Genomic DNA, 11,550 nt, shown 5'->3' with positions numbered 1-11,550 from the left:
ACATAAATGGAAGAAGTAAGGCCCCAATCCCACAATGTGAATTATTGCTGTTTATTTGAGAGAGGAGCTGAAATTGCAGATCAGGTGGCGCTTTAAATTGTTTGTTGGGAATTGAAATCTCTCTAATAAGCACCATCTGTGTGAAGCTCAACACCAGAGCTCTTGTTGCAGAAATCCTTTTACTTGAAAACCTGTTTTCTTTCTAAAGAGAGCAGAAGGAATGTTATTTAATGTGTGTATGTTAACCTCAGAGACTGCTTTCTTCAGTGAGTTACAGCCCTGAAACTGAACTAGCTCTGAAATAGCACAGTAAGTGTTGTTCATCTTTATCCTGTATTGCATGTTTGCACCCTTTTTTCCTTTTCTTTTTTAAAGTGCTGAGACTTATGCATTGCACTAGACTTCGTGGGACACTGTCCCTCTCAGGAGCAATGATGGTACAAGAGATGGATATCCTTGTCTCACAGACGGCTTTTATTTAGCAATGTTTGTCCTGGCATTGGCTTAGCAAGCCAAAGTACAGCCAGTAAGGGTCACAGCTGGTTGTACAGATTCCCACCTAGCTTTTGGAGCCTGTTAAATTATCAAAAGCTGAGGATCTCTGTGTGAATTTGCTGGTTGTGGGTAAGAAATACAGCACTGTGTAACCCCTACTGCTGCCCATGGAGACCAGGCCAAGCTAGGTCAAACCAAGCCTGGCTAGGCAAAAATGTCATGGGAATGCAGCTCTGGCACTGCAGAGTGGTGGCATCCTTCAGGCACTGCCCTTGCCCCTGTGACCAGACATCCTATGGGGCACTCATAGAACACATCTGCAGATATTTGAGATGTCCAAAAGGAACCCAGGCTTGCAAAGCCTCTCTGGAGCTATTCCTATTACCCCAGCTTTAAAGAGCAGTTGAAGGAGAGCTAATGGTGCCCTCTCTTGGAAGGAAGAAACTGTCCAGAGCACACATAGCTTTAAAATAGATCTCCCAGCAAACCAAACTGAAAAAATGAGCTTGCGTAGGCAATTTATATTCCAGTCCATTTGGAGTACAGGTTCATGGTACATTTAATCCAACCTACGTATGGGATGCTGCTAGAAAGGGTTGATGCACTGATCCAATGGAAAATTTATCCTTTTTTTTGGCAGCTTAGTTTCAGCAGACTTGCAATACAATTGTATGCATGACAGAGCTGACTTCTGACATGGCAATGTACATGCAAGGGACACGACCATACCCCTTGGTGACAAGTGTACAAGTGACAGCATCATAACAAGTGTGACATCCTCCTGCCCTCTATCCTCCTGTGCATGTTACTGTAAATAATTATATTTCCTCAATTCTCAGCTGCTGTGTTTCTTCATGTCTTTCTTCTGTTCATGAGAAAAGCAATATTGTACAGATGAGGCTGTGAAGAATGCTTCTTGAAGTAATGCAAATGGCCTGTGTCATTATACTGCTGGTAAGGTGAATTCTTCATCCAGCCTTTTTGTATCTTATGGGAATGCTCCAGCATAGGTTTGACACAATGCAGAAACAAAAAAGGCTATTTTCAGTGAATGGCAGTTTGAGAAAAGCCATGGTTTTGCCTAATGCAAGCACTGCCTCCATATACTTTTTAAAATCAGTGTATTGCCCCCTGGGCCTTGCTAATGCAAAATTATTTCTAGTCCTTGTTTTATTGATTTAGAATCCAGTGTGGATCTGCCTAAAAAATCTGGCCACTTTATGTTTTGCTGCTGTGAATAACAATGCTTGAACAGAATGGTAAACAAGTGAGACTTTCAATTATTCTTTGTTTTTGAGTGCTAAGCTAACAAACCTAGCTTCCCTCAGACATGAGTTGTATCAATGTGTGTCAAAACCTGGGAGCTTCAGGAGCAAAGGGCAATGGACGTGCCCCTGAAATATGTATCCATAAGCAATATGTAACAATTCAAGAGCACACACAGAGTTGCCCTCCTCCCAAAAGTCAGGCTGCTTTCTCCCCTGTCTCATATCAAAGCCTGATGAGGAAGACTTTGTACACCTACAGGGCTTTCCCCTACCACAGGGGAGACAGCAGCAAAGGACAGCTGCATAGTTACTTGATGGTCAGGCTGCCTCCAATGGGCACTTAACAGCAACACAAAAAGGCAGGCAGGCATCAGGCATTTCCTGGGAGAATCAGTGATCTATGTAATTAAACCGAATGTGATTAGGCAATAGTTATTAGAGGTAACGCTGACTCCAAATTCATCTTTGTGAGCAGCCTAGTCAGCATGCTAATTGCATTGGCTTTCTAATGCTTCCCTTCAATAGAAACTGGTGCAGAACAATAGGTCACTTCTCCCAGAGGAACAATGCTCGATGGAAAGCTTAAAATAATTATTTAGCCAGAGATGAGCCCATTGAAATACTGGTAGCTGGGCCAGCTCCATCAGAGGATTTCCACCAGGCTGGTTTACAAGGGGGAAACCAGAGGAAGGAGACAAGAGGGTGTAGGTGGGACATTCAGACCATCCAAAGAAATCCTGCAGAGACCTTGGAGGGAGGTGACCCTGTCTGCTTTACAGTATGTGACCCATATTTAAACTTACAAGACCCTGGGAGGTAGGAAAGCTTGTTACGCACAGGTTATAAAAGTAACTTTTTTTTTTTTTCCAACTTTGAAAAGAATAGAGAAAGAAACCTGGCCTACTGTGGGATGGCCTAAGAGGAGGGAGCAAATAGGCGCTGGCAGGACTGTAAAGGGCTGAAGATAGAAGAAGTACATATTTTTTAAGGATGGGAAGAAAACGTGGTGGAGGATTGAGCTAAGAAGAGGCATGTCAGAGACTGGCTGACTGACTTGGGAAAACAGGCATTTTCCTTAAAATAAATCTGCACCAGAATTTGGTCGTGGTTCAATGACCAAAGGCATGTGCACACAAAGAGCATTTTATTTCCTAAATCATTGACTGGATCCCTTTATACATGTGGTTATTCTGTTTTATGACAAAGGCTTGATCCTTCTGGAGATATTTTGGACGGGATTGGATAGATTTGCTTCTTGGATGGTCTTTTGGATTTGTATTATATAGTGGAGGACAATGTAGCAAGGGGCATATGGGGCAGTGCTGCAGAAAGAGACGTGACTGTAGGTCCTGCCTGGAAGTGAGAAGTAGCAGCGTGGGCTGTAGCAGGGGACAGTTTGGAGGAACTGCCTACAGAAGTCAATTTCTGAGCCCATGCTTATGACTTTAGCTGAGGTGATGGCAGCCTTTTATACAGTTTTTTTATCCAAGGGTCAGTGCAATTGCGCAGGTATTAGCTCTGTAGCTGAGCCAGGTAGAGGCTGCAGGCTGTTTGATGCACTGCATGTGTCTTAGCAAGGTTTTGTAGGTACTTAGCACATTAAGGTCTCTTTGATATAGGACCCTTAGATTTTGTGTGGAAAAAAAGATCCCAAGTGTGCCTTCTGAAGAGAGATGCTAAATGTGTGGTCTTCTGATCTCGCATTTCCATGCAAAAATGTTTGTGCAGCAGATAGAACAAGACACAGGCACGTATACATCCTCTTGCAGGGTGCAATTTCCTATTTTGCAAGCCTATCACCTGCTTACATAACAAGACTCAAGGAATCTTTAATGGGCTCAGAGACGATATTTTGTCCTCAATGCTGGGTTACCGTGTATTGAAGTTATCATTCAAAATGTTTGCTCAGAAAACTTTCTTGGATGAAAGACTGCTATTCTATTAAAATCTATTTCAAACTCAGTTAATGATCACAACTCAAACTTATGCTTTCTCACACCAAAAAATAACAAAAAAACTTACCTAGAGTTATCAGGAAATGAGTAAATAGGTTCATCATAAACTGAATTATCTCAAGATAGTGGATGCCTTCTCTTCTATGTGCTTTCATTGAGCACCTACTTTTTAGCCACTGGGAAAGATATTTTGCTGTATGGACTTCTGGTCTGATGACACACAGACAGAATTTTAATAATACTGATAGAAATTTGAGGGAAACCCTGTCTTCAGCTACTCTTGAAACATTTTTGGCAGGTCACTCCTGTTCACCGAGCAGAAGAGTTAGTTCCTGGTGCTAGGGCTGCTTCAGCTCTCTGCTGAGTATAACACAAAAGGGTCTGATTGAAACCCTGCTGGTTTCCAGCCACTGAGCCAGCAGGGCTTTATATCAGTTTACTAATTTATGGCTTGTCGTCTGTTGTATTGACCATGATTTTTGCCTTGAAATATCTAATGGGGACACTCTTTATATTGAAAACATAGAGAGGCTGCTTATCCATATGTGCTTGGAAATTAGTGCTTAATAAACTAATAGTGATAATTTATAATATAATTTCAAGAAAAAGAGGGAGAAATATTTATGTAGTATAGATGCCTTCCCTCCAACATCATATCTCTCTACAATAAATATTTTAATACAGATTGGTCTGAAGAGGATTCTTAGCTCTTTGCTGAGGAAATGTTTTTTCTTTTTGTAAAATGAAATTTTATATTTACTCTTTTTTTTCATTTTAGAAAATTCTCAGTGTGCACATTGCTCTGATCCAGTACAAACTCAGTAACACCACTGGACTGCTCTAGTGGTGGGTTTTTGTCATAGTATTCTGGATGCATTTTCTTATAGGGAAGGTACATTTCACCCCATGCAGAGGCAATGCAGGCAAGCAAAGCAACATGCAGTCAAGTCAAGTGACTAGCTGTGCCCAAGGTGAAGTCCAATGATTGCCGTTTTCATCTTCTCAAGGCATCCTCATGTCTCAGCTACAAACACATTCCAATATGTAAATGCCCCAAACCATATCTTCAGCAAAATAAGCTGTTTCATAAACCCACTTATATAGGTATAAATTTTTCCAATACTGCAATGGTCTGATTAAAGAAAACTTAATATATTTGTTCCATCAAGATTGCTGGTAGAGTAACATTAGCTAATTTTACTGACTATGAAAGTATACTAAGTTGTGTGATGGAGATGACTGCTGTTTGCCTCGTTCCAGTTCCTGAGGAAGTGTAGGTAGCAGATAAAGAAAGACCTAATGAGTTCAATGAAGAGAAGGGGAAGTTTATTTATTGAAACAGAAGGAAGCTCAGAGAATTAGACTCAAAGCCTGTTGTTGCTGCTGAGCTCTTGTGTTTAAATGAATAAGATGCACTAGTGCAGACTGTTTAGTATTTGACTCTTTAAATATTGGTATTTTGTACTGGATTTCCTGGAAAAAAGGTTTTGTCAAATTTGCCAGAGATAGAGCTGCTGTCATTTTTTTCAATCTTGCATGGTTAAGATTAAGATATATTATTAAGATGTATTCTATTAAGCAGGATGCCAGTGTGGGTTGCCTTTGTAGATGAGAAGAGCTGGCTCCACGGATCTCATTCAATAAGCACCACTCATTTCCTGGGTTGCAAGGTTATGTTTCTGTTGCTTGTTGAAGCCAAGGAGTAACTCTGATGGAGTTAGTGAGAATGAGTTTCTTTCATTTGGCCCACAGTAGGGTTGCTGGTGGTGTGCAGGGTAGCACTTGAGCTCAACCTCCTCCTACATCAGCCAGCACCCTCAGCAGTGCTGGTCCAGCAGGGAGAGGGCAGCATGGCAAAAGGCAGCAGCAGGTAAAGCAGATAAACTAATTACTGAAAATCTAGCAGCAAACTGAAATCATAGCAAACCACTTCAGTGCAGCATGCAAAACAAGGAAGCTGAGAGAAATCCCACTTTTATATTGGCATGTTTAGCACAAAAAAAAAGAAAAAGAAAAAAGGAGAAAAAAAGAAAGAAAACAACCTTTTCATCTTCAAAGTCCTTTACAAATATTCACTAATTAACCTTCTGTGTCTCAGTATTGCAGCTATCATGGGAAGGGCCTTAGGGGAAATGGTAGTAAAGATTCTAAATATCCCTTTGAGATATCAGATGAACCACCGATTATTTTTTTTTTTCTTTTGGCTCCCCACTGAATGCAAAACACTTCTATAAATACTTCAAATAGCACTAAGTAGGCTATTGAAATGCATATGTGTGTATACAACCTGTGTAAAATGTTATGCATCATTCATGTCCCTGTTAAGTCTTTAAAGCATGACTAATGGCACATCACCCTCTCTGCTGGAGTGAACTTCTGTAGGTGGGTCTTTGAAGACTTGCATACAAGATCAGCTCTGTAAAGTAGTCCCACAGAAGCTCAGTGAAATTGTTCTTGGAGTAATACTGGAATGCAACCTTAGCAAAGCTGTGGTGAGTGTAAACTGGCCTTTGGGACCATTTCACTTGTTGGCACACACTGGTAGGTCCTTCAGCCCTGCTGAGGTTACTACTCTGACGTGGGGTGTTTCTGGGCATCCTCACATCCTGGGGAGGCACCTTGGTGGCCCAACTTGAAGACCCAAGCCAGAGAGTGCCCCAAGAACCCTCACCACAGTGGGGTTTGCTGCCATGCCACCAATAAGAGCATCAATAATTTGTGCATGATATAAAAGCTGAGTTCAACTCACTAGCTTATGATTTTTACCCAAAAGGTAAAACTGTATTTTAAACTGTATTTTTAATCTGTATTTTAAATGACATGGTTCTGTATATATTTCCTCTTAGACTACATCAAAAATACTGTATGGCAAAATGTTTATCCCTTGATGAAGGCTCGAGAAATAGACTTCTAAGTAGCTTTCTCTCTTTTACAATGAGATTTTGAATAACCAGATCACTTATAACCCATTTCTTCAATGCACACATACACTTAGACATTTTGACAGTCTTCTAGCAGTTGGATTACCATCTAACTCCCACTGTTTTCAAAATGTAGTTCTGATTCATTTTAAGTTCAAAACTTTGCTTTACTCTTTTTTCATAAACCTTAGCTGTTTTAGAAAAGTAGTCATAAAGTTTAGTTTCTCATTCAACACTGAATAATGTCTTCATAGAAGGTGTTTCTTCCTGCACTGAATTAATCATTAGAAATCTATGACTTTCTCATATACTTTGTTGGTTGATAATATTGTGACTACTTTAAAGTCACACAACTTTTCTGAAGACCATATTACATAGTTAATTTCAAATGCAAATTTTTAAAGGCTTTGCCACAATAGAATACATGACATTCTTATACCCTATGAATACTCCAGTTCTTTAGTTTTTGGGTTTCTGCATGACATGACCACCATGACAGTGTGACAAAATAATGATAAGCTGGCATCACTGAAAATTCAACAAGACCAGCAAGATTTGCTATTTACTGGTCCAGCTGCAACTTTCACAAGTTGCAGCTTCACAACTGCAAGTTCCAGCAGTTTGTCAGTTAAGGGAAATTATGCAAGTGAAAAACTAGATCTGTAAAGTTGCTAATGAGTAACTGGATATATCAGAAACTTTTCCTCAAGCATGATTTGCTGACAGGGTTGGAAGCAAAGCAGAGTTGCCCAAATGGCGTAAGACGTTCTTGGTTTTGTGGGGCACAAATGGTTGTAAACATATGCACTAAAGCACCAAATGGGAATTTTCTCTCAAACTTTCCTGTGGGAAGAAGAGTACATCTGTTGATACGGGTTGAAAGCTTTTAAGCAGGCATCCATACAAGGACGTCAGTGTTCTTTATATTGACTTTCTGCAATGTTTTTATTGAAGCTTTTATCTCAGCTTCACACAAGGCAATCTTCACATCTTTTACTTTTTGGAGGCATATAGATGACATTGTTTCCATCATACAAAAGGTTTTCTCATCTTTCAGGGAAACTTTCAGAACCAGAAAGTTCAAAGAGGACTTGAGTTCACACTGCATGGCGGAAGGGCATCTCTTTGCATCTTATAAACTCACACCATTTCTTCCTTATGCAGAGCTCTCTGGGACTACAGAAGCTTCTGGACTACCAGGACAATTGCTTTCCACAGTGGATCTGTCTTTCCCAACTTACAGGCTTAGTCCGGATGCTAGCAGTGCTGATATATACTGGTTGGGTGTCTTGGGATATTTGAGCTCCTGCTCCAAATGAATTCTTTTTAAAACTTTCAGGCCCTGAATGAGTTCATTCAAGTTGGGCCACTGTTTCAAAATTGCAGTGTTTCTTTTTCAGATAGTTTGGTGATATACTGAAGTTTATGTCGATTTTTCCCTGTGCAATAAAGACCAGAGTACAGCAAAGTTCAAAGCCCTGTCTTCACTCTTTCCTCTAAGTGATGAAGCATTTTGCTATCAGACATATGCTAGCACAAGATCTGTGTGTTCCCTACTGCCTCATCAGCTTTCAGCATCTCACATTATCTACATTATGATTTGTTACCTGTTTCACCCCTTCTTCCAGTATTTGAAGTGGTGGTTGAACACTTGCTGTCCTCTGAGCTGCCACCTTTTTATTCATCAGCAGCTCACACCAAAACACACACTGGGCAGAGCCACACGTTGCAAAGACAGACCACTCTGGAAGCAAATGATTGGAAACGGAAAAATCAAATCAGTGCTAATTCTGAAAAAAGATAAAGGTCAAATAGTAGGAGATGAGGCTAGATAAGCTTCTTAAGAGCTTACTTCTTTAATCTATCGAGGACGTTTTATCTGGGTATTTACCAATAGCTAGAAAACATGCAGCATTTCCTTTTTGTTTTTTCTAAGCCCTCCATCTGTTTATATTTAAAACCAGAGATGGAAGGAAAGAGAAATATCCATAGATCTTGAAAATCAATGGAATTGGTAGTGAACTGGGATCAATTTGTAGGGGTACACTGCTAGTTAGAATTTGTGTTTGATGAAAGTTAAGTCATCTTCTGATGACTGTTTAAAGTATGTGACATAGATAGATGGATTCAGTTTAATGATTAAAATAAAATTGTGACATCACCAACATGTTGAGTCTAATCATCATGGAGAGGCCTGCTTGTTTATCCTCAGAACTAGTCCTAGGAGACCTCAGTACCACAGAAGCTTAAAATGTCTGATTGTGACTTCATATGAAAGATTTCAGCCTCTTCAGCTACCAGAATATAACTTTCCTTGAACATTGAGGATAATAATAAATAATCAAGAAAACATATCCATTTTGCCCACATCTAGAGTGGGAATAGAAGTACCAATCCACTCACTCCTTTTTCCCAGCCTGCAGCATCATTTGGCTCAGCGATAAGTGAAATGGTGCAAGGAAACTCTCCTGGTGAGAAGAGCACACCCCTCCTCCCCATCCCACCTCACTAGGATTGGGATGCTAAATCTGTACCACTCATACCAGCAACATGTCTGGTCCTCTTGTTCCACTTGACACCTCCCCTGCCCCATCACATCTCACACAGCATAATATAACACTAAAAACCACCTTCTGCCTCCACTATCGTAGTTCTTAAGCAAGATGTGCCTCTCCGAGAATGTCACCCAGGCTTTTCATTTTCTCTCACTCCACTCTCACCACCTACTTGTGTTACAAGACCAAAGAACTCTTGGCCAAGATCTAGGAGCTTTTCTTGATCAAAGTAGTAGCAGAAGGTTTCACTGTTGGTTTGCTTTTTCTTTTCTCTTTTTAATCCTTAACATCGTCATTCTACCTGTTGTTTAGGCCATTATCTTTTTCACCTTATGGGATCCCTTACCCATATCCTCTTCCCATCTTTCCTTCACATCCTTGGACCACCTGCTTGACTCTTCAGTTTCTCATCCCTTCTCAGTCCTCTGCTCTTTTGCATTATGACGAAGCCCTGACTATAGCCATATGTACTCTGGGAGGTCAGATCTGACAGCCATAAGAAGCAGGCACCCTGCTGAGGTGGGAGATCTCATAACCAAAGCCCATAGCTCCATCCTGTCAGTCACTGCATACTATAATGTTGCCTTCTCCCCTCAGAACTTCTTTGGTTGAAAGGCAATTTTTTTCTTTTTCCCATGTAAAGCTGGAAGATTATCTTACTTAATGAAGCACTCTTCAGCCTAATGACTGTGATTTATTCTTCTTCCCAACTGGTTTAATTCTACATCAGTTATCCTTGATTTGTCAAAAAGGAACAGGAATTGGAACAGAGTCACAGGTGCTGCTTTAGATCAAATGAAGCAAGAATTCCCCATAGTCTTCAGCCCACTACAGGTTTTCTGTATTCTGTCTGTATTCTTTTTCTCAATGTCTGACAAAATTGCTTATTGTTGTTGAAATTTTCAGCAAAAATAACACAGCAGTTTGGAACAGGAATGTTGTTGTCAGAGGTAGAGAGAAGGATGGAAGGCATGTTGCAAGTAAAATAATCTCATGCTCTTAACAGTGCTGAAAAAACAAGCAGTTAGCCACTGAACTTTTCAGTTAGCCACATTGCTTTCAATGGCAACTGGGCAAAATTTTAGGTGTCACAGAAGAAACTGATTCTGAGCGAGCAGATACTTCTGCTGTGCTAGTAGGCTGTGCACATCAGATACCGCTCACTGCACCAGACTGGATGCAACACTCATCGGGCTGTGAAGTCTGGCCAGACACTGTCAGAATGTGAAGGGCTGTTGGGAAATCTCCATCCTTTGCAGAGAGATCCTCACAGCATTTCCTCAATGTGGGTGCTGATTTGGAGATGGCCCCTATGAACACCACTGTGCAAGATCTAAAATAGGTCTTGCATCACACATTGCTGCTGAGAGGACTCTGAGTACAAGATTCTCCCTCTAACCAAATCAAGTGAGCTATCACTGCTCATTAGAGCATCTCAGGGTGCTTTCTGATGGGCTGGATCCAGGGTGAGTGAGATGAATTGGACTATCAGAAAGCTGTTTTTGTTCAGGTTTTGTTGTTGCACAAAAGTAAAGCCCTAATAATGTTCATGCTCAAATACTTAAAGATTGAGATGGTACAAGTCCTGTATTTCATAGATGTCTAATATAGGAAGTACCAGTGTGGGTCAACATGCAACTTCTGACAGTCACTGGATGCTTATAATTTGGATAATGCTGTGAGGAATTCAAGGTGCTTTATATACTTTTTTACTATATTGCCACATTGCATTTGGTCTCTGAATGAATACTTAAGAGAAGGAAAGAAGGATGAAAGGGAACTTTCCTCAGCTTTTCAAACTGTGCCTTGAAGAATCATAGAATCATAGAATCATGGAATGGTTTGGGTTGGAAAGCATCTTAAAGATCATCTAGCTTCAAACCTCCTGTCATGAGCAGGACTTTCACTAGACCAGGTTGCTCAGAGCCCCATCCAGCCTGAGCTTGAGTACTGTCAGGGATGGGACATCCATCCCTGAAGAAGCAAGTACATTTTGGGAGCCTCACTTCTTTGTGATCTAGTAAGTACATCAGTGCTAGCATGAACTGATTTTGTTGCAATACCCTATTTCATATATTTGTAAGCCTCAAAAAAAACACTTCCAAATCCTGTCCTAACCTGCAGATCTATACCTCCCCTCAACCTTGGTTCCTTGTATGTAGGAGACTTACTATCCCAGAATTTCACATCCTTGCTTCTGCCAAGTGCCAAAGAAAATACTAATAGCCCCTAGTTGTCCTTGGCTCCAGATATTCCAATGACTCTGTGTTCTAATTCAAACACCAATTTTTACCTTTTTTAAAGCAAGGACTTGGTAGTACTGGTATAAGAAAGTTAGTATGTCTGAAAACTTCAA

The sequence above is a fragment of the Pseudopodoces humilis genome, chromosome 1 (assembly GCF_049639895.1).
Source record: "Pseudopodoces humilis isolate 2021_Gansu_Grassland_sample_001 chromosome 1, ASM4963989v1, whole genome shotgun sequence".
Taxonomy (NCBI): domain Eukaryota; kingdom Metazoa; phylum Chordata; class Aves; order Passeriformes; family Paridae; genus Pseudopodoces; species Pseudopodoces humilis.
This window is presented reverse-complemented; position numbering follows the sequence as displayed.